The sequence below is a fragment of the Petaurus breviceps genome, unplaced genomic scaffold, assembly GCF_028583685.1.
Source record: "Petaurus breviceps papuanus isolate PSGF00001 unplaced genomic scaffold, PetGlider_PUasm1.0 115, whole genome shotgun sequence".
Lineage (NCBI taxonomy): Eukaryota > Metazoa > Chordata > Mammalia > Diprotodontia > Petauridae > Petaurus > Petaurus breviceps.
This window is the reverse complement of record NW_027185612.1, coordinates 10,011,097-10,034,474: the sequence shown is the minus strand read 5'-3', so window position 1 is coordinate 10,034,474 and position 23,378 is coordinate 10,011,097.

The window sequence follows — 23,378 nt, the reverse complement described above, 5'->3', positions numbered from 1 at the left end:
TAGAGAGCAAGGATAAAATCCATTAGGCCCCAGTCACCAAGAGGTAGAAACCTGAGCCTAGCATAAGGCTTAATTTAACCATGGTTGCCTTTGGAGAAACACATTGCCATTACATTAGAAAAAAAGGAAAAGACTGAAAAGTAATTTTCAGGTGAGGATTGATAATAAACATAAAATAATAATATTATATATCATATAATAATAAACATTCTAGGAAGGTATGAGTTATGAGAATGAGCATCAGGCCTACAAGTCAGATCACCTTCCTCTTAATAGCTGAGGGATTTGAAGGAGAAGGGAAGCAAAGAGAAGAATCTTTTATTAAGCACCTACTATGTACCAGGGCTAAGTGCTGAGGATACAAATAGAATGGTAAGGGTCACTGTTCTCAAGGGGCTTCCAATCTAAGAGAAGAGACTATACCTGTGGAATAGAGTTATTTAGGGGTGCCAGAGGCCAAGTGACTTGCCCAGGTCACATAGCCTACTTCGTCAGAAATATTATTTGAACCTAGAGAACAAGTGAAAAGAGTCAAATAGGGCTGACCTTTCAAAGAAAACTCTAGCTATCAACAAGAGTGCCATCATTACCTTCTGAGACATTCAGTGTGGATGTGGTAGAAAGAGCACTTTGTTGTTCAGTTGTGTTTGACTCTTTGTGATCCCATTTGGGGTCTTGGCAAAGATGCTGAAGTAGTTTGCCATTTCTTTCTTCAGTTCATTTTTACAGATGGGGAAACTGAGGCAAATAGGGTTAAATGATTTGTCCAGGGTCACACATCTAGTAAGCATCTGAGGCCAGATTGGAACTTGCAATTCCAAGTCTAGCACTCTATCCATCGTGACACCTGGCTGCTTGGAAAGGGGTCTAGATTAAGATTAAAAACTTAAGTCAAAGGTTAGATTGGTTAAGATGACAAAACAGGAAAATGACAAATGCTGGAGAGGATGTGGAAAAATTGGAACACGAATGCATTGTTGGTGGAGCTGTGAACTGATCCAACCATTCTGGAGAGCAATCCGGAACTATGCCCAAAGGGCTATAGGTAATTTCATATTCTTTGACCCAGCAATATCACTTCTAGGGTTGTATCCCAAAGAGATCATAGAAGAGGGAGGAAGACCCATATGTACAAAAATATTTATAGCAGCTCTTTTTGTGGTGGCAAAGAATTGGAAATTAAGGGGATGCCCATCAATTGGGGAATGGCTGAACAAGTTATGGTATATGAATGTAATGGGATACTATTGTGCTATAAGAAATGAGGAGCAGACAAACTTCATAATAACCTGGAGAGACTTGTATAAACTGATGCTAAGTGAGGAGAGCAGAACCAGGAGAACACTGTACACAATTACAGACACATCGTATGTGTGGCTACTAACGTTGACAGACTGGGTTCCTCTCAGCAATACAAAGTTAGAAGACAACTCCAAAAGACTCATGATGGAAAGGGATGTCCTCATCCAGAGAAAGAACTACAGAGTCTGCAGATTGAAGCAAACTATTTGCTCTCTCTCGTTTGTTTTGTCCCTTCTTTCTCATTGTTCACCTCATTGTTTATTCTTTACAACATAACTAATGTTCAATGTGAAGGTATTTGTAGAACCTATATTTGATTATATGCCGCCATGGGGGGAGGGGGAAGAGGGAAAAAGAGGGAGGAGAAAATCTGAAACACAAGGGATTGTGGAACTGTATGTTGTAAACTAAAAGTAAATAAATAAATTTAAATTTAAAAAAAAAAACCTAGGTCAAGTCCCTCCTGGCTCCAGCACTTACATACAAGCCTCAGTTTCCTAATCAGCAAAACAGAGGTAAGAGTTATTGTGATGAAAGCATTTTATAAACTCCAGAGTGCTAAAGAAACATGAGGTGGTCTTTGGAGAAGGAGGGAATTAGCTGGGAGGGAGCCATACATCAGAGATGAAACACATTGAGAGGTGAGGGAGGCCCAGGATGTCTCCTGGGATAGAGGACACTGGGAGGTAGGGCACCAAATGGGAGCATAAACTGCCAGCAACAGAGCAGAGCATCTGGGGAGAGATTCAAGCCCCAGACCCCCTCCCTGCTGAAGTGCCACATTAAATTACATTTATAGATGAAGAAACTGAGGCTCAGAGAGGTGAATTGCCCAGTCCCCCAGAGTCCCAGAGAGAAGGGGGTTCACTGGAGGGGCAAGGGTGTCTTGATTCTACATTAAGTTCCTAACACAACAGTGACAATGAGATTTTCAGATCCTTTCCTTTGTGGCAAGAAAAATGAGGTAGACTGAGATACAGGGTGTTTGGGAGATCAGGGAGAAGGTGAAATGGGGAAAAGGGCACAGGCAAACTTGAAGTATTTTAGAATTTTGCTGTTAGTTAATCTTGCCTTGGTTAGTTCACTACACACGATAGGAACTCAATTCAACGAAATGTTGGCTGGTTGACTAAAGATGAGCTTGTTTTCCTGATTCTTGAGCCTAAGACAGCTGGGAACAGAAGAGTCCTCTGCTTTATCCGGGCTGCCTGTTTATTATGCTCAAAAGGGATTGAACTAAGTAAGGCCTGACAGGTGACTGAACCTAAACCAGTGTTCTTTTCATAGTTTATAGAGTCAAGTCCTGAGTGTATATTATTAAAGTAATAGTTGGCTTTTATAGGTCTGCAAATGTGTTGTTTTATGCAAAAAGTCAGCCTCATCTTGGACTCTGCATTTCCTTTATCCGTGTTTACATGCATTGTCATAGATGCCCAATTTTCATTGCTTACCTTTTGTGCTTGATTTTTTGCTTATGTGGAAGGTATCACAGGAGAGGGACTAGCCCACCATGCAGCCAGTAACTGGGTCAGGTCTAGGAAGGAAGGTATGACTCAGGTCTGAGAAAAAAGAACCACAACTTCCTGTTAGCAAATAACCATTGTATGACTGTCTGGTTTCTAGATCACCTTCCTTAATGTTGAGGCCTCCCTGAGGGATAGTCCACAAGTCAGGCTCAGGTAATAGTAGTTAAAAAAAAAAGTTGTTTGTTAATTAAATCATAGAGGCTGAAACCCTTCCAGAGCAAACTAGAATCTTCTGTATCACAAAGGGTTTGCTCTTAGGGGATGTGAAGGACAACTCTAACTGCTTACCATTTGAAGTAAACAAACAGAGAATCTCTTCTGGTGAAAACAATTCAGAAAAGCTTCATCCTAATGCTGGTGTCCAGCAGCTAGGTGATGAAGTGGATAAAGTGACTGGCCAAGAGTCGGAAAGACCTGAGTTCAAATGTAGCCTAAGACATTTATTAGCTGTGACCCTGGGCAAGTCACTTATCCCTCAGTTTACTTCACCTATAAAATGAGCTGGAGAAAGAAATGGAAAACCACTTCAGTGTCTTTGCCAAATGCATCACAAAGAGTCAGACATGACTGAAAATGACTAAATTAAACAATGCTGGTCTCAGAGGAAGACATCTGTCACCTCTTTATTTTCTGTGGTTTTAGGTAGGCTTTGGGGATACAGTTTGATCTAATATTTATATGAATCCCATTCTATCTGTTTGACCCTGGGCAATCAATCACTTAACATATGTTACCAAACATTTTCTATCTTCCAGGCACTTTGCTAGGTACAGGGGATACATCAGGCAAAAGAATTCCCTGACAACAAGGAGCTTACATTCAAATACGTATAAACATTTGTAACCATGGTCTGATCTGGGCTGGTTCCACTAATGGAGGCACCCTTGGGGGCCTTTATAGTACGTTCAGAAGGTCTAAAATGGAAGTGTCTTCATCACCCCCCTTGGCCAACTCTTAACTCTCTCTCTTTCTTTAATTAATTAATTTTTAGTTTTCAATATTTACTTCTATTAGATTTTGAGTTCCAAATTTTCTCCCCATCTCTCCCCTCCCCCCACCCTAAAACAGCATGTAATTTTATATAAGCTCTACATATACATTTATATTGAACCTATTTTCACATTAGTCATGTTGTAAAGAATTAGAACCAATGGGAGAAAACACAAGAAAGAAGAAACAAAAAAAGAAAAGAAGAGAGAGTGCGCAAATAATGTACTTCAATCTACATTCAGACTCCTGGTTCTTTTTCTAGGTATGGACAACATTTCTATCATGAGTCCTTTGGAGTTGTCTTGGATCCCTGCATTGCTAAGAAGAGATAAGTCTACCAAAGTTAGTCATTGCACATTGTGGCTATTACTGTGCAGTGTTCTCTTGGTTCTGCTCACGTCACTCAGCATCAGTTCATTCGAGTCTTTCTAGGTTTTTCTGAAGTCTGCCTGCTCATCATTTCTTATAGCACAATAATATTCCATTCCATTCATATACCACAACTCGTTTAGCCATTCCCCAATTGATGGGCATCCACTTGATTTCCAGTTCTTTGCCACCACGAAAAGAGCTGCTATAAATATTTTTGTACATGAGAGTCCTCTTCCCATTTGTGTGATCTCTTTGGGATAAAGGCCTAGAAGTGGCATTGCTGGGTCAAAGGGTATTGTATGCAGAGTTTTATAGCCCTTTGGGCATAGTTCCAAATTGCTCTCCAGAATTTCAGTTCACAACTCCACCAACAATGCATTTGTGTTCCAATTTTCCCACAACTTCTCCAGCATTTCTAATTTTCCTGTTTTGTCAAGTTAGGCAATCGATAGGTGTGTGTGGTACCTCAGAGTTGTTTTGGCTTGCATTTCTCTAATCAGTAGTGATTTAAAACATTTTTTCATATGACTATAGATAGCTTTAATTTCTTCATCTGAAAACTGTCTGCTCACATCCTTTGACCATTTATCAACTGGGAAATGACTTGTATTCTCATAAATCTGACTCAGTTCTCTATATATTTTAGAAATGAGGCCTTTAAGGGCAGCACTTAACCCCAATTGCTCTGCCTTCCCCCCATCCAAAAAGAAAAAAATGTGAAAAAGTAAATTATTGGGGCAGCTTGGTGGCACAGTGAATAGATTTCCCTCCCTGGAGTCAGGAGGACCTGAGTTCAAATACAGCCTCAGGCACTTGACATACTTACTAGCTGTGTGACCTTGGGCAAGTCACTTAATCCCAACTGCCCTGCCTTCCCCCTCCAAAAAAAAAAAATATATATATATATATATATATCTATAAAAAGAAATGAGGCCTTTATCAGAGGCACTGGTTATAAAAATTCTTTCCCAGTTTTCTGCTTCCCTCCTAATCTTGGATGCATTGACTTTGTGCAAAAACTTTTCAATTTAATGTAATCAAAATTATCCATTTTTCATTTTATAATGTTCTCTATCTCTTGTTTGGTCATAAATTCTCTTGTTTTCCATAAATATGACAGATAAACTATTCCTTGCTCTCCCAGTTTGCTTATAGTATCAGCCTTTATATCTAAATCATATATCCATTTTTCACTTTATTTTGGTATATGGTATAAGACATTGGTCTATGTCTCCCAACTCTTAACTCTTGGGTATGACTTTCATGACCTGAAGCTGTGAGAGGAAAATAAAGGCCTTCTTCTGCTCTCTCTCTTTTATCCCTGGCTCCAAGAAATGGGCCTGGTGGTGTTTGTTTCTGTTCTGTGCTGTTTGTCTTTAGTTTCAGGTTCCAAAAGTAACCTCCACAAGAGTAGGAGTTTGAATTGTGGTGACCTTGGGATTGCCGGAGCAGTGGTACAGGAAACCAGACCTACTTGGAAGCATTAAGAAAGCAGTGCCTTAGACTCAAGCCTGAGGGCATTTGGGACTTGAAGCTAGCACTGTGCTATAGAAATTGAACTAAACGGGAATCTAATTCCTCTCCTCCCCAGGGACTGAGATGTAAGGAAGATTATGCCTCCCACATGGTAGAGGGAGGAAATAAGTTTCTATATTTGTGATTATACCTTTCGAAGTAAATATTTCTTTGCAAAAGTTCAGAATGAATGTAAATGACAATGGTTTCTCTTTTCATCAGAAACCCTGAGGGTCTTCCCCTCCCAGATCTATTTTTTTTAAAGGAGACCATTCTTCCCCTCATTTTATTAAGCCCGAATCACTGAATGGGTGCTGCCTCAGTCAAACTGAGACCTTTTAAAGACCTTAGCTTGAAAAGGCCAAGGTCCCCTACTGCATCCTGGGTCATCTCCAGTTGTCCTGATCCAAATCTAGCCCCTGGACCCAGATGACTCTAGAGGAAAAAGTGAGGCTGGTGCCTTTGCATAGCCCTCCCTCGCTTAAATCCAAGCCACTTCCATGTCATGGCATCACCTCCCTGATGTCATGGTTCTCTTCGAGAATGAAGGACAAACAACAGCAGCAAGCAAGCAAAAACTAATCCAAGGGTAGCTAGGTGGCACAGTGGACAGAGCACTAGCCTCCGAGTCAGGACACTTAGCAGCTGTGTGACTCTGGGCAAGTCACTTAACCTCAACTGCCTCCCCCCCCCCAAAAAAAAAAAAAACTAATCCAACTGTTAGTAGCTAAATGGACCTGGAGAGGTTTAGGGTACAAGAGACCTCCCTACAATTGAGCTAACAATATTTATTGGTGGGGGATCCTCCATGTGCAGAGAGTCTGGGCTCCCAATCTCCTTAAGAGTATTAGAGAACCACCCTCCCTTGCCTCCCCATCCCCCAAGATGGGGTAAAATCTAAGTTACATGGCCTTCCTGGCAATGAGCACCATGATTGTATTGCACAGAGTAAGTACAAAATTAATACAAGGTTGTTAAGAAGGGAGTCACCTATTCTCTATGGGCTTCATCTTTCTCATCTGTAAGTGAATGGGTTGAAATGGGTAGATGGATGGTCACTGAGTTCCTCTCTAGCTCCTAATCTAGGGCATGGAGAGTAATAATAGTAATTCTTAGAGAGAAAACCACAAAAAATGGTCCCAGTTTTTGTAGGACTTTGAAGTCTAGGCGAGGGAGTTTGAACTTGACTCAGGAGGTGATAGGTTAATAGTCATCTCTTGGAAGGCAATACAAGGTAATGAACAGACATTTTAAAGAAGTCAGAGAACATAGGCTTGAATCCTGCCTTCAGTACTTAGTACGTCTGTGACCTTTGGCAAACATTTAAACTTTGTTTTGTTGTTCAGTCGTTTCAGTCATGTCTGACTCTTCACGACCCCATTTGGGGTTTTCTTGGCAGAGATATTGGAGTGGTTTGTCATTTCCTTCTCCAACTCATTTTACATATGAGGAAACTGAGGCAGACAGGGATAAGTGACTTGCCCAGGGTCACACAGCTAGTTAAGTGTCTTAGGCCAAATTTGAACTCAAGAAGATGAGTCTTCCTGACTCCAGTCCTGGTACTCTATCCACTGCACCACCTAGTTGTCCCCAAAACATTTAAAGCATTTAAACTTGTTCATCTATAAAATAAGGAGCCATGGAGGCCCCTCTCAGCCTTAGATCCAAGGATCCTGTCTTTCCATTTTTCCCCAACATAGCCTTGCACATAATGGCCTACTGTGACTGCAGCCAAAAACCTGCAGGAAAATTACATTCTGTTCTGCCCAGGCAGCTTCAAAGGCATATATCTCCTATTAAAACCCAAGGAGTTCTTCTAACAATCTATAGATGATCAACAAATCTTACACTTAATGTGAGTTCCTCCTTATTACTTGCAGCCAGACCTTCATCAGCAGTTATGCTGACTGTCTCACTTTCATTAACTTGATCTATGATTGGCTTGAAAAAAAATTCTCATCCAGGGGTCCATGAGGAATATTAGTTGAGTCTATAGAGCCTTTGATGGATAGGTAGTATTACATGAAGCGCTTGAAAAAAGTCTTAGCAGTATTTTGCCTTTGGAATGTTCTCCAAGTCCCAGCATCACTGACATTCCCAGGTTTCCCAGAGGGCAAAGTGAAAGCAATCCTCCCTTGTCCCTTTTATTTTATTTTTTTTAATGTGGATTATTTACTCCTTGAGGGGAGACACTTTATCATTTTGTAGACTGTATCCCTAGCTCCTAATATATAATACATACTTAATAAATGTGTTCCTGAACAGAATTTATATACTTCCTGATTTCTGCTTTTAGGATTTACACTCTGGGCAACCAAAAACCAGGTCAGAGTAGAACAGGTCAGCTAGTGTTTTAATCATCTGTGGCAAGAAGCTTATTCACTTCAACATTTAATAACAACTCACATGAACATAGTGCTTCAAAGTTTGCAAATTCTCATAAACACTCTGTGATATTAGGAAGTGCAAGTGTTACTATCACCATTTTACAGAGGAGAACACTGAGGCCCCAAGCAATAAAGGAATTTGCCCATCAGCTGGTATGAAATACGATTTGAACCCACCCATAGTTCCATCACTCTTGACTCTTACTGATTTACTTCCTTCAAAAAAAGATTGATTAAAACCAGCGTAGAAGCCAAGAAGATGTAGGCGTAAGTCCCATCTCTGCAATATACTGACTGTGTGACCCTGGGAGGGACACCTAACCTTTGGATGCTCTGGGAAAACGTAGGTTATAAGTTGCAGAGAATATATCAACCTGCATTGGCAGAGGGGGTGTCTTTTCCATATCGGTGGACTGATTTCCTGCCTTTACTGCATCCAAAGCACTGAAGATACAAGAGTAAATAAGACGTTTGAGTTCATAATCTAATCTATTTCAATAATGGTTGGGCAACAGCAGCAGGAGAATATTGAAAGCAATTTTCCTTTCATTATTGTAGAGAAGCTGACCATAGCTCAGCCCAGGAAGGTGATCATCTTAAGTATAACTGTAATCTTAAACTACAATACCTCAGGGTTGGGGGTGGAAAAAACCCATGGATTTTGCAAATAAATGAACTAATTATGGCAGGAAGTTAAGGTGCTTCCAGGTCAACTGAGGTGAACGACCTCTGAAGAAGGCTGTCAGTGATGCAGATACCCAGTCATTTCTGATCCCTCATAAACAAGACAATGAACCCTGGTGAGGAACCTCCAGACAACTTCCTTTCATGGCTTTGGAGGGCAGAAAAAGGAGATGGCATTAGCTCCTGCTTGGGCTGCTGGGATTCCTTTATTCTGCTTGGCTCTGGTGAGAGCCCATAACTGTTAGGAAATGGTTTTGATTGTCCTGACAGAAGCCTTTCAACTTGGAGGCAGTGATGGGGGCGGCGGGGGAGGGGGGGGAGGGCAGCAAAGCCAAATCCTCTAAAATGATTGCAGATAACTGCATTAATTTTTATAGACTTGGGGGTGTGAAGCCTTTGACCCACATCATCTTTTGAGTCTGATGGGTAATGCGTTGTCCTTACCTTACAGATGAAGGATAATGTTTGTAGAGCACTTGGCACCTTCCCTGGCACTTGGCACAATCCCTGATCCCCATTGATGGCCTGGTCTGATCTGCATCTTAGAAAAATTCCTTTGGCGGCTGTGTGGAGGATGGATTGGAGAGAGGAGAGATGGGAATCTGGGAGACCCAGTTAGGAAGTTCCTGCCATAGAACAAATGGGAGGCAGTGAGGCCCTGAAATAATGGGGTGGTTGTGTGAATGGAGAGAAGGGGAAACACGTGCAAGATGGGTTGTGGAGTTAGAAATGATGAGATCTGACAATTGCTTGACTCTGTGGGGGGTATGAGAGTGAGAGTTTCCAAGATGACCCTGAGGTTGTGTAGCTGGATGATGGGAAGGATGGTGAAGCTATTGATAGTAATGGGGAGGTTTGGGAAGAGTTGCTGGTCTGCATTGGTGAGGGAAGTTCTCCACACCAGGCATTCCCTACACCCAGTGAGATCATAGACCTGGACCAAAAACCTGCTGAGGGCTGCCAGCCTGCTTCTAGCTCCCTGACGGACATGATCAATTGCCGGGCCAGTACTGACCTTGTCCTGCTGAAGTACTTGGTTGGCAGCTCTGTGCACTGGGCACTCATTTGGGTAATTATGTGTGTGATTCAAGCACATCTAAATTAAGGGATCCCAGAATCTCTGCCTCAATCAGGCTGGTCTGACCTCCTAGATCCCAGCAGATCGGAGTCTTGGACAGCCCAGCAGAAGGTATAAAACAAGGCAGGGTTCGAGCACTCTGTCTCTAGCATCAGAGTTCCTCTGCAGCTATGTGGCTGCTTCTGGGTTGGGGAAAAGAAAGTCCAAGCCTCAGTGTCCCTACCTGTCAAATGAGAATGTTGGATGAAATGATCCTCAAGGTCTCATCTGGCTCTAAAATGCTGTCTCTGACTTGCTGAACTGCAAACATTATTTGTGGCATGCACCTGTATGCTTCTCCCCAGCCCTGTTGGTCTCAGTCCCCTGGCTATTTAGGCCTTCTATATCTTTCCTCTATATCTGGTCCTCCTTGAACTGTTCCCTGTGCGCCTCCAAGAAATAAGGAAACATCGGAATGAAATAAGGAGAATCCAGCTACATGGTTCAATGGATAGAGCAATGGATCTGGAGTCAATAAAACCTGGTTCAAATACCACCTCAGACACTAGCTGTATGACCCTGGGCAAGTCCTTCACATCTCTAAGCCTATTTCCCTATTTGTAAAATGTAAATTATAACAACTTCTACCTCAAAGTGCTGTAGGCAAGATAGAACAAGATAATATATGTAAGGGCAGTTAGGTGGCCCAGTAAATAGAGCACCAATCCTGGAGTCAAGAGGACCTGAGTTCAAATTTGACCTCAGACACTTGACATTTAACTAGCTGTGTGACTTTGGGCAAGTCACTTAACCCCAATTACCTTGCCTTCCCCCCTCCAAAAAAAAAAAAAGGATAACATATGTAAAATGCTTTCAAGCCTTTAAAGAGCTAAAGTCTTCAACTTTGGGGACTTTCAGTAAATGTTAACTCTATCATTATCATAATTTACATGCTACCCTTAATCCAGAGAAGCACATGGAATTTCTCAAACAGTATTCAATTGCTTGGTCAATAGCCATTTATTTAGCAGTTATTTCATGCTAGACACTGTACCAGAAGTTATAAGGACAAAAATAAAACAGTCCCTGCCCTCAAGGAGATTATATTCTATTGGGAGAAACAGCTTCTACCAAGTTCAGGATTTTTTTTTTTTTTGGTTGTGGATTGTTTCTTTGGTTATCAAAATAAATACAAGGTATGTGAGTAGGAAGGCACTAGCAGCTGAGTGGATCAGGGAAAGGCTTCATGTAGAAAGTGGTACTTGATTTGAAGTTTGAAAACAAAGATTCTAAGTCTGAGGTGAGGAGAAGAAAGCATTGCAGGAATGGGAGACAGCCGGGGCAAAAGCCTGCAGGTGGGAAAAGGAATATCTTTTATCCAGGAAGGAAGGCAGACACTTAGGTACTTAGAATATGCCAAACATTGTGTTAAGCATTGGAGGTATAAACAGAAACAAAAAGAAAGGCAGTGGGGGCCAGTAATGTGTAATAAGACTGGTCAGGTTTCTGGGGATGAGCCTTTCATTTCTATAGATCTGGGTTTTAAAAGGTTTTAGATGACCAAGGAGTTTGAATTTAATCCCAGAGGCAAAATTGAGTTTGTAACTTTGAACGAAACCAGCATCTGGTAGGCTGGGACTCAGGTTCTGAAGGGTTATTTGTCAAAGGCCCTCCCCAAATAGTACATTAGAGATTCTATGGGCTTTTCTAATCTGTTCATTTGTGACTAAAGAGAATAAGATTTTTTTTCACTGCTAAGTGTTCTTTCTTATTTCAAAGTATTATTTTCATGGACAAGAGATTACTTAATATGACCAATTGTTTTGTTGAAGATATAAATAATGGAAACTGTATCTTAAGTCATTTGACAGCTTAAATTTGTTTTATAGTTCAATAAAACTTGACCTTGTACAACCCACTCTGAAAAGTGAGTTATAAAGTTAAATAAGAGTTGTCCTCTACTGAAGTCTTAAAATAAGGCCTCATCACTGTGTGAGGTTGACCTTGGGCTCTCTAAGACCATTGGAGTCTAAACTCTGACTTGTCCTATGAAACCAGAAAAACTTTCAGTTCCAATCTGGTGCTGGACTATCTTAGGACCAGTTTAAAGTTAGAGATGTTCATCCCCAGAAATCTGATCATCAAATGAGGAATTCTTTTAACTACAGAAACTTATACTGGTTCTTTACTAAGGCCATATCAATCAATCAACAAGCCTACTACGCCATTCGGTAAGTCTTTATTAGCTGCCTACTATGTGCTAAGCCCTGGGCTAAGCTCTGAGGATATAAAGAAAGGAAAAATATAGCCCCCACTCTCAAGAAGCTTAAACAGGGGAGACAACATATAAACAACATACAGATAAGCTACAGACAGGTTACATTTGCAGATAATAAACAGAGGAAAGCCACTAGAATTAAGAGGGATGAGAAAGACTTCTCCTAGAAGGGGGAATTCTGGGCGAGGCTTGAAGGAATTGAACTTGACCCTGGGAGAGTGGGTGCTATGAGGCCATTTTACAGTTTAGGAAATTAAAGTAAAGAGATTTGCCTAGATATACAGCAAGTAAGTCAAATTCGAACTCAGATCTTCCTCATCCTTGGGGCAACTAAGTGGTGAGGTGGATAAGAGTACCAAACCTGGAGTAAGAAGGATCTGAGGCCAAATGTGACCTCACATACCTCCTAGCTGTGTGACCCTGGCCAAGTCACTTAGCCCTGTTTGCCTCTGTTTCTTCATCTGTAAAGTGAGTTGGAGAAGGAAATGGCCAACCATGGCAAAACAAACAATAAGTAACAAAAAAAAAAACCCATACAGGAATATTAACAACTGATTTGCTTATGGTACTCTAAAGTTCACAAAGCTCTTTGATGTTCACAATAATCCTGTGCTGTTGCCTCTTTCCTAATCACTGCCTACACCCAGATGATCTGGGAACCCAACATCTGAAACTTCACCGCCTAACCTAAAGGAAGTCACCAGCTCTCCTAACAAGCATATGGGCTCACAAGGTTTAAAATAGAAACAGCATTATCTGTAAGCTACTGGAAACTGATAGGACTCTCATACGAACCTCTAGAAAGTATTAATTCCCCCCACTGAGCAAGCTTCCCTCCCTGAGACCTGGGCAGTCACCACGGTCTTCATTGCTGCTTTGGTGAAGATTCCACTTGGGGCAGTCAGAATTCCCCCCATATGATGGCTCCCTTTGTGGCTGCTTTGCGTGAGACAAGCTGCTTGCTCTCAGCAGCTCTTACCATCTGCTGCTCTCAGCAGGTGTTGGGGGTCATTGCCCCTTCTCAGTGCTCCCATCTGCTGTCTTTCTCTATATCCTAACATGTGGTGGCTATCTCCCTGCCAGCACTGTCCTTCGCCCCTCCTCCCTGCTGCTCGGATCTCATTCTGTCCCCTCTTCTCTGGGCCCATCTGTGGCTGCTGCCCTCTGTAGGTCAATCAGTTCTGTTTTCCTCTAGCAATTGCTGTTTCTTTCTGCAGAAATTGCTGCTTCTTTCAGCTCTCCTTCTGCTTGCTGCTTTCTGTGGTTTAGCTCTCCTTAAGCAGATGGCACTCATCTTCTCTCCAAGCACTCCTCTTCCTGGAACTTAGCTCTTTAACATGGTCTATATGAAGACAGCTCTTTGTGTTCTTAGTAGCTCAGGACGCTCCCATCATTGTTTCTATATGCCAAGCCACAGCTAGTAACTCTTCCTTCTTGTAGTATGTAGGCAAGTCTCCAATCCCAAGTAAGTTTATAATGAGTCACTGTCCTGTCTTCTCTCTCCCCCAGCATGTGGGGGGAGTACATCTCTTGTTAGGTCTTTGGGTTGAGGGAAACCTCCTCATTCCCTGTCTTTTCCTAGGTCACTTGGCTATGTTATACAAATCATACAGGGATGCATAGGAAGGGACCAGGAGATGGCACTAGCTTTTCCCAACATGGGCACCCAGAGGTTAGGAAGAGGGCAAGACTTATGGTCCCTGATACGTATAGAGCTAGAAAAGCAGGGTGGTTGGTCATATAGCAAGAGCAAGGAATAACAGGTGGCCAGCCCAAATATTGCTCCACTACCTATAGAATGCTAAAAGACCTAGAAGGGTCTCCACCATACTGGGTTCCTCCTCTATGGAGGATTTTTTGGAGGCTGGGCAAAAAGAATTGCACGGGATGAGAGAGGGTGTATAGGTTTTGATCTGTACTGCTTAAAGCGTACCATGGGAATCATGAAGAACAAAGTGTTAAACAAGGAGATGGAGGCCCAAATACCAACTCCATCACCTGGTAGCTAGTAATCTTGGGCAAATCTTGTAATATCGCTGCTCTCTCTTTCTTCTTATATTATATAAAGGAGTTGGATTAGATGATCTCGAAGGTCCTTTCCAGTTTTAAATTCTGAGACTGAAATGATCAAGAAAAATGGTGGATGAAGGGTTCCCCCAAAATTTGGAAGACATTGCTTCTTTCATAACCTTCTAGAAGAGGCTTCCATGTTTAAAACTTAGTGTTTTAAACTTTTTGGAAGATTGCCATATAATTTTTAATTAAAAAACAAAATAAACAAATATTCTCCTTTATCAGTCCAGTTTCCCTGTGAGGTAATTGAGGGGTAGAGAAGGAACATGTATTCACAGGATGATAGATCTATAGAGTTGTAAGCAACCTTGGAGGTCATATATCCAACCCCTATATTTTGTAGATGAGGAAATTGAGACCCAGGGAGGTTGTGACTTGCCCAAATTCACACAGATAGTAAGCTTCAGAGGCAGGTTTTGAACCCAGGTTCTCTGAATTCTTATTTTACAAGCAAGGAAATCAGGCCCAGAGAAATCAAACATTTTGCTGATAGACACAGTCAGTGGCAAAACCAGGTCTCATGCAAAGGTCTCCTAATTCCTTGGTCCAGGCCTCTTTTCACCAGACCACCCAAGCTCTTATTCTCTCTGGCCACTTCTGTAATGCCCCCAGAATAATCTTTGCCAGTGTGAATTCCTGAGTGCCTGAGAAAGCATTCATTCTAATTACCCACTTCATGCTGGCCATGTTCTGAGCACTGCCAGAAGGAGCCAAATTAGTTGCCAACAGAGCTTGGAAACCCTTTCATGTCTACTTCCAGGATGAGCTCTTGGAGAATAGTGCAAAAAAAAAAAAAACCCTACTCCAGGCAGGGTCTGATTGAGCTCATAGAGCATACTAGAGATCACCCATGGTGCACCTTCACACTTTTCACCTGGGTTTTCCTGTCCCCCGCAGGAAGCAGGCTATTGTCAGAGAACTGACAAGTTTGAGAAAGCCCAGCCAAGCCCAGCAGATGTTTGGGATGGTTGGAGAGGGCCTGAACTCTGTTCCACAGCTGAGCTATTTGGCATTTCAAACAAAATGCTTTACCAGAAATTCATGCAAGGGTTTAAAAAAAAACTGTAGCTAATCTGTTTTTCTTTTATTATAAACTGGTTTGAGTATGGCTAGCTGGGAATGCTATACATCTGTTTGAGAATCACTGTGAAACAACTTGTTACCCAAGCTTAGAAGAACTTAAAAACAGACTTATTTGACCTTGATTCACCTTTCCCTTGGCACTTCCACTCCTGTTTGGGATGAAGTTTGCAGGGAAGAGGAAGTCTCATATGTAAGAATAAAAACTGGCATTAGCAGGTGACAGGGTCATCTCTGTGCTAGGAGTTATGGGTGACAGCTTATCTATATGGCAAAATTTGAGGGATACCAACAAACACCATCCAAACAAAAATGTTTCTCATGTTCTCCAACTTAATAATTATTCAGATGGATTTGTGACCTCACGAATGTGGATGTTCCCTCCAGTGAAACAGAGCGTAGCCCATTTATGCCTGCCTATCATATGCAACTTGACTCTCATTCATAGCCTACCACAAAGATGCCACCAGACGGAGCCTACCCAATGTGGACTTGATTCCTCTCCCACATTCTGGTCACATTGACAAGGTACCACTGGAGCATTCTGGCTGTCCAGTTATCACCCCTTGCCATTGACACACGACCAGTCCATTGTCTCTTCCTGTCATAAATTGGATGGTCCTTTACCGCTCTTTTCCTTTGGGTTCCTCATTAGTTAGCCTACTCATACCCACTTTGTGCTTCTACTCAAAAGACTGCCCTTTGTGGGACACTTGTTTTCAATTCTTTCAAGACTATTGCATCCCAGCAAAACTAGCAGGATGTTGGTATTTAAAAGTCGAGCCTTTTGGGGCGGCTAGGTAGTGCAGTGAATAGAGCATTGGCTCTGGAGTCAGGAGGACTTTAGTTCAAATCCGACCTAGACACCTACCGTGTTTCCCCGAAAATAAGCCCTCCCCTTACTGTGTAAGATTCCTCTAAAATAAGCCCTCCCCCGAAAATAAGCCCTATTGAGATTGCTACTGTAGTGAAGGTGATCCCCTGTGCTACACGCTACATTACGGTACCCTCTGTATGCACCATCCCCCCCAGTGAAACGCACGCCGCGCTCCGAGCTGCATCCAATCAGAGCTGCAGCAGTGAGCGCGTCATCCTGTTCTTCCCCAGTGATTTGCTTATTGAATAAAGGTACATTTTTTTGTTCACATTTACCTGTTTATTAAAATTGCTGTCAATGTTCATTAAAATAAGCCCTCCCCTGAAAATAAGCCCTCTGGTATTTTTCTGTCCAAAAAAAATAATAAGACAGTGTCTTATTATCGGGGAAACATGGTAAGACAAAAAACTACCTGTGTGACCTTGGGCAAGTCACTTAATCCCAATTGCCCCTCCAAAAAAACAAAAAAATAAAAAAATAAAAGTTGAGCCTTTGTTTCTAGAAGGGGGTCACTAAAGGGGGGTTGGGTTTTTTTTTTTCCATGAAAGCAATCAAGTCTGTTTTCTTCTTCCTGTTCAATTCTGGGCCCAATTTGTTCATTTGTACTGTCTGACCTAGATATTACATACTGATGAATAAGCTCTCTAAGTTGTTCATCTAAATACATATTGTTTTCTGGATAATAGACATTCTTCATCCACTTGGTATCTCCTGTGTGGATGGTCTAGCCAAACCTTTTTGAGTGGTAACAAATCTCTTCCAGGAGGTTCTGCCATTTTTCAGAGCTTAATGCACAATGTTATCCATAAGCAGGATCTGAAGGATTTTATCATTCATAGAAAAACATTCTTCAAGTTAGACTTTGTGCTACTGCTTCTCCATAACACCTCTGGAAGACAGACATCTTTCTAATTTATTCCATACCTGGATGTTCATCATAAGAAGATTATTTAATAAGGTTATTTCTGTTGTTGCAACTTTCAAAGCCTCTAGAATGAATTTGAAAGATGATGACTTATTGGAAGAGAGCCTTTAATGCAGTATTATTCTCTTTCACCAAATCAAATGCTTTTTCATAATAAAAAACAGTAGAATCTTGTATTGTCTACATTTGCTAGTCAGTTGCAAAGACATAAAGATGTGGTCCATTGCAGAATATTGCTTGGGAAAAGCTGCTTATTTCCTACTCCTACCTTCCCTGAGGATGCCCTCAATCCATGTGAAGATGAGCCTCAAAAAGAGTTGTACAGAGGGGAAAGGGTAGCTTGGTGGCACATTGGGTAGAGCAATTTGCTTGGAACCAGGAAGACATCTTCATGAGTCTAAATCCTACTTCAGATATTTACTAGGGGTGTGACCCTGGGTGAGTCACTTAACCCTGTTTGCCTCTATTTCTCATCTGTAAAATGAGCTGTAGAACGAAATGGCAAACCAATCCATTATCCTTGCCAAGAAAACTCCAAAATGGGGTCATAAAGAGTTGGACATGACTGAAATGACTCAACAACATAGATGAGAAAATTGGCATGGAAGTGGTCTTAGAAATGATCTCATCCATGTTCTTATTTTACTTTTTTTGTTTTCTATTTTCAGTTGGGAAAGGAGGTAAGAGAGACAAAAAAAAATAAATGCTTAATAATTGAAAAAAAAAAACAATTTAAAAAGAAAGAAATTGCCGTGTGACCTTGGGCAAGTTACTTAACCCCAATTGCCCTCCAAAAAGCAAAAAAGAAAAATAAATAAAAAAAGAAAAAGGAAGAAATGATCTAGTCTGATCCCCATATTTTATAAACTTGAGGTAGGTAAGGTCTGACCTTTAGTTGACAGATAAGAAAATTGAAGCCCAGAGGCATGTACCCAGGGTTATAAAACTATAGATGACAGAGCTGAAACTTCATTCCAGATCTCCTGACTCCCAGTTCAGTGTTCTTTCCACTAACTAACATAACTGCTTGTTCCTTCCTTTGGCTCAGGGCATTATCTTTTCTTAAAATTCAGATGCGTTAGGAAGGATAGCAGATTGAGCCACTTATAAGCCAGTAACACCTTAACAGGAAATAGTATGGATCCACTGCCTAAGAATAATTTTGGAAGGGAGGAAGGATAGGCCCAGAACACAGGTCATTCCCTATCCAAAGAAAGTTAGTTTATAGAGGTTTTGGTTAAAGGAGAAAACAGGTAGCTTGAAGGATAGCATGAGGACACTAGGTGTCTGCGGGAAAGGGCCCCACAAGAGAAGAATAAAATAAAGGTAATGAGTGCCAATAGACAAACTTCAGAATCTGGTCAAAGAGACAGCCAAGCCTAATGCAAATGGGAAAACTGGGAAAAAAAAAAAAAAGGCAGGTCCCAGCACTTAGATGGGGCCAGTCGTAATGTACAGCAACCGTAACATGGGCCTATTGACTGTTGAGTCACTAGAAAATTCTCCCTTCTACTCAGTTCAGAAGCTTCTCTTTTTTTCTCAGGGTAAAACACCACAAAGTTCCAGAAGATGGTGATAATAATCGGCATTTTATCTAGTTCCTTTTTCTGTGCCCTGAGTCATGGTTCTAATCAGTGAGGTTACTAGGGATTCAAGGCCTCCTAACAAAAGCTTGTAAATAAAACCTTTCTGTACTATTTGCGTACTGCAAAAGAAATCAGTCTCTAGCATCAGCCTCCATGATCCACCCCTACCTCCAGTATAACTCTCTTTTCCTCACCTCAATGCAGAGGCTATTTAGGTAGAATTTATAACTATGAAGAAAAAGGGGAACTTTTATATATTCAGCTCCCCACAAGCAAATGAGGGTGTCAGTGGGTCCCTACTTAACATTTTGAGGGTTTAACTGAATTGAATACTGTTATGTAAATCCAGTGTTATGTAGAGACTTAGAAATCTACGAAAACAGTCAGTATTCCTTGTTGTACCTGGCATTCTCCCATAAACACTCAGGCTCACAAAGCTTTAAAAGATGACAGTCTTATTTACATAGTAAGGGTTACAGAAGGGCCAAATATTGGAGACCGCAGAGTTAAGATGTCTTCCTAATGGTCCCACCCTCCCCTAGGAACCAGTACAGTCTCCAAAACATCCCAGTCCTCCTCTGGATGGAGCCCCCACTTGGGAGGAGGCCAGGATTTGCTTCTCCTCCTCGGTATCCTACACAGCACTGGCCTTTTCTTGACCAGGAATGGTGATAATTCTTAGTTTTCTTCTAACTCTTGTTTTTTCTTGGGGTTCCTCCACTTTATTCCTTCCAGGTGTCATAGGTCCTTCTCAGTGCCCTTAGCCCTTTAATTAATCAACAACCTACAACTCAGAGGGAGATAAATAGAGATGCTCTCCCTGTAGGAGTATAAGGCATGCCATGTTTTTAAAGGTGTTTACAATCCATTTGGGAAGAGAGGACTTAAATACATGTAAACAACAGCAAATAACACAAAGCTACATATACGTGAATCGGGAATGGGGGAGCAGGACCTGGGATTTCATCTGTGTGGACAACTCCTGGTGAGGAGAATCTTTTCATAGATGTAGATGGGCTACTCATCTGTAACTTACAGTCATACAGGGTTGACAATGGGCATTGAGAGTCCCATGTGATTTGCCCATGGTCATACAACTAATAGTTGTCAGAAACAAACTTTGACCCAGGTATGCTTAATAGCAAGACTCACTTCCTATTCACTACATTGTACCATATGTAAATTCTGTATTGTGGGCAATAGACAATGGTTGGCAGAGAAGAATTCATCAAAGTGGGATTGGAGAGATGACTTAAAAGAATGAATAGAATTCAGATAGGCAGAAGGGTAAGAAGTCATGAGGGAAATAGAGGCAGGAATAAATGTGGTGTGTTCTTGGGACTGCAAACCCAGGAAGTGTTTAAACCCCAAGTCAGATGACATTAAAATGTGGTGAGTTTCAGAAGCAGCACCATTTTATTTGGGGCCAGTGATCTCACACCTCTCTCCCAGTGTTAGATTAGTTTCTTTGCATTAGGGGAGAGGTAAAACTCACTCTGATAGAAGCATCATATTTCTTCCATGATTGAGCATTATTGATTATTCATTATAAGCTGAAAGCAATTAATTGATTGAGTGAATTAATTTAAGCAACTCCCACCATCAATCCACTAAGGAAATAGCCACCCTTCTGTTGGTGTTTATTTTATACGGTAATTTTAGTAATGTTATGACACTGAAAATGGATTTATGGGAATTTCATTCCTGAATTATTGTCCAAGTTAATGAGATGGGAACTAATTCTTTGCATGCAATAGAAACTAGGGCAGAGAAAAGGCTGGTATCAGCTGCTCCACAGCTGGGGTGGGGGTAGCCAGAATAATGTCCTAGGCTTTTTGTTTGTCTACACTCAGAGAGTTTGGGAGGCGGGCAGTGTAACTTCAGGGTCTGCCCAGCCTCTGCCCCAGGTTCCTTTTTTCTTGGGGTTTCTTCACATGGATCAGGTGTAGATAAGGGTCTTTTACTGGTTTCCCTTCCCTGTCCATCTGTGGACCAGCAGTGGATACCTGCTCCAGCTACCGTAGGGATAGAAAGGTGGGGGGGAAGGGTGTCTCCTGGACCACCTCAATTCCTGGTGGTTGGTCAGAATGAGCATAGTAAATGAAGAGAATGAAACCTAACCAACCTCTTTGAGCCTCCTTGATGCCTAATTCCTAAATCCAGTCCAAGGATTATTCTGCAATGAACTTCATGACTCTGGTGAGTCATGAGCCCATGACTGGTGACTTATACTGTACTCTTTGATGTCCCTGGAAGGGATCTTATAAATTGTAAGAGGAGTCAAATTGAACTGATGGTCAAAGGCTGAGAACCTTTCCTCCAAAGAGTTCAAAGGTCATTCTTAAGTCTTCCCTCTGAGTCTCTAACAGAGACTGGGATGAGGAACAGTGTTCATTCCCTCCAAACTACAAGGCACTGACCTTGGAGTCAGGAAGACCTAGGTTCAAATCCCGCCTGAGTGTGACCTAGGACAAATCATTTCATTTCTCTGTGCCTTGTCAAGTGAAGCAGTTTTCTTGATGACCTCTAAGGTCCTTTCCAGTTCTAGACTTATGATCCTAAGGAGGATTGCTTTGCCAAAAGACCTCATTCATCCACCACAAAGTTAAAGGATAGAGGAGTATATACTACTTCCTATGCTCTCATTAATGTGAAGACATTCTTCACCAGAACAGAATTCAGCCCGTCCCTGAGTTCTTATTCTGTGCTATTTGTCCATTAGTCCCCAGTGAGGATTCACTAATGGAGACTTCCCTCTTGTTCTTTCAATATTTCATATGACTCCTGGTCCACTAAGTTTTCCAGGCATGCTCATTCATCAATTAATTAATCAACAAACATTTATTTCAGCACCTATTATGTGACTGGCTCTGTGCTAAACTCCAGTGATACAAAGGAAAAGACAAAAGCAAAACCGTCTTTAGCCATGCTTTCTTTTTAAAATGCCGCTCCCTATTCTCTTTGGTGACATGCTATAGCTAGCTTACACCCACCATGTGTCTTTCTATTGTCTGTTGGATCATCCATAATTTTGATTGTTCCAGGACACTGATGTTTGGTGACTCATAATCACAGAGCATCACTGGGAGTACACTGGGGTTTAAGATGGGCTTTTGCAACAGCAAGTACCTAGTTACCACCAAAAGTACTGCATGATTTCCCAAACAAATCTCAGCTGTTAGATTCTAACCCACTTGGGTTCTAGGCCCAGTGTGTTGTCCATCTAGACCCTCTAAGAGATAACAATAATAGTGATGTTGATGGCTGATATGTACCTAGCACTTCAACACTTGTGAAGCATTTTATATGCTTTATTTGAGCCTCACAGCAACCTGGGGAGGAGTTGCAGGCTTTATTCCCATTTTATAGACGGAAAAGGTGAAAGATATCCATGATGATCCATGTTTATAACCTGGTGAGGTAGGTGCTATTATCATTCTCATTTTACAGTAGAGGAAACTGAAGGAGAACTGAGTTTAATTGTGTTGCCCAAGGTCACACAGCTAGTAAGTATCTGAGGCTGGATTTGAACTCAGGTCTCCCTGACTTCAGGGCAAATATTCTGTCTACTGTGCAACCTAGCTGCTATCAGGAAAGATATGAGAGCCGTTTTCATGTATAGGAAAGGCCTTCATGTGAATTGTGGAAGACTCATTCCATTTGGTTCTAGAGGGAATAATCAGGAATAATGGGTAAAATTTGTGAAGATGAAAATTTATACTCTATGTCAGAAAAAGCTTCCTCTTAATGAGAGCTATCAAAAAGTGAAATGTTTTCCAAAAAGTGAAAATAAGTTTTCCTTCCTCGGAAGTCTTCAACTAGAAGCAAAATGAGTATGCTATGGGGTATGGGATAGTGGGTACATGGCTGGACCAGAATTCCACTGAAGTCCCTTTCACCTCCCAAATTCTGTGATTCTGAAACTTCAGCTGGCTCGGGAATGAAGGCATGAACAGCAAAGGGGACCAGGAACACCTCCTAGAGAAGTGAATGCTTGACCTAACATTCTGGCTACAGGATGCCTGTCTTTGGCATGTGCACCAGGCAGGAGGGAAGGGCTTATCTGAATGCCTCTGCGTTGGTAACAACATTGTCTATGATCTTTTCCATTCTTTTAGAATCTTCCAGTTTTCAAATTAACCCCTTGTGATAGTAATGGCAATTAAAGATTCCCCTGTATTGGCTTGGTTTTCAAATTGATTGTGTTAAAACCCAGAGTTTGTTAATCCCACCTGTGGGATGGGCTTGTTGATGTGAAAAGAAAGTCCTGAATTGGGAGGAGCTGGTGACGTAGATTTGGAGACACAAGAGAGAGGCGGAAGATCTTTTTTGGTAGCAGCACCTCGTGGAGAGAGAGAGACTAAGAGAATTGCTGGTGGCCGCTTTGAATTGCTCTGGACTTTTGAGACCTGCCCCCTGAGCTGCCAAGGACTGAGGAGACATGGCTGTTTTGCTGGTACTTTGTCTGTCTGTTTTGATGTTATTTTGCCAGATTTGTCCACTGGTGAAAGACTGTCCTTTTGTTGAAGAAGTCCTGGAACCTGGCTATCCGCTAAGAAGGCCTGCGACTGTCCTGCAGACAGAGAGTGAATACTGTCCACTGGTGAGGGACAGTGCTGTTGTTGCAGGGGTCTGGGAGCCTTTCTGTTGGTTCAGAAGCCCTGAAGAAGGATTTTCTTGTTGTATGTTTACAGAAATCCTGGGAGAGGGCTTTGCTAATGTGTTC